The 852-nt window shown below is 32.3% G+C and overlaps 1 protein-coding gene across 1 annotated transcript in view; it reads left to right on the top strand.

Moving 5' to 3' along the window:
* Positions 1-852, top strand: part of LOC104386435 (maltase-glucoamylase, intestinal-like) — a 61,858-nt gene that overhangs the window by 3,481 nt on the left and 57,525 nt on the right. The window lies entirely within an intron of this gene.

Genomic DNA, 852 nt, shown 5'->3' with positions numbered 1-852 from the left:
GGTTTGCGCGGGGCTGCGCGGAAGTTCCGCCTCTTTCGGAATCACATTCGGGTTCTTTCCTGGGTCGGTTTGATTCGCGGTCGGTTTGATTCTTTTCCTTCCTCTTCCTTTGAAAAAGAAGTTGTTGGAAATTTCTTCTTAATTTTTTGTTTGTTTGATTTAATAAAAGTTTTATTTTGATATTTTGATTTTTTATTTTATTTTTGGTTTCTTCTTTTTATTTTTGTACTTTTGTTTTCCTTATTTTTCTTTTCCTTATTTTTCTTTTTTTCCTTATTTTTCTTTTCTCTTATTTTTGTCGTTCTTTTATTTTTCTTTTTTCTTATTTTCCTTCTTTTTCATCTTCTTTTTCTTTTTTCCTTAATTTTCTTCTTGTTTTTCTTATTTTCTTATTTTTCTCATTTTCCCCATTTTTCTTTTTCTTTCTTTTCTTCTTCCTTTTCCTTTTTTCTTTTTCTTCTTTTTTCTTTTTCTTTTTTTTTCTTTTTCTCCTTCTTTTTCTCCTTCTTTTTCTCCTTCTTTTTCTCCTTCTTTTTCTCCTTCTTTTTCTCCTTCTTTTTCTCCTTCTTTTTCTCCTTCTTCGTATTTTTTCTTTTTCCTCTTATTTTTCTTTTGTTTAATTTATTTAAATTAATTTATTTAATTACTTTATTTCCATTAACTTCAATTATTTTTCTTTTTTCTCTTCCTACTTTTCTGTTTCTTTAATTCCATTTTGATCTCGATGTGGTTTCCTTTCATTCCTGGATTGGCTGGGTTGGGTTCACTCCCCTCCTCCCCTCAGGCTTCGAGGCCACCCTGACGCGCCGCCCCGCCCCCTCCCTCTTCGGTGATGACGTCACACGCTGCTGC

The sequence above is a fragment of the Chaetura pelagica genome, unplaced genomic scaffold (genome assembly GCF_000747805.2).
Source record: "Chaetura pelagica isolate M959 unplaced genomic scaffold, ChaPel_1.0 scaffold603, whole genome shotgun sequence".
NCBI lineage: Eukaryota > Metazoa > Chordata > Aves > Apodiformes > Apodidae > Chaetura > Chaetura pelagica.
This window is presented reverse-complemented; position numbering and strand designations above follow the sequence as displayed.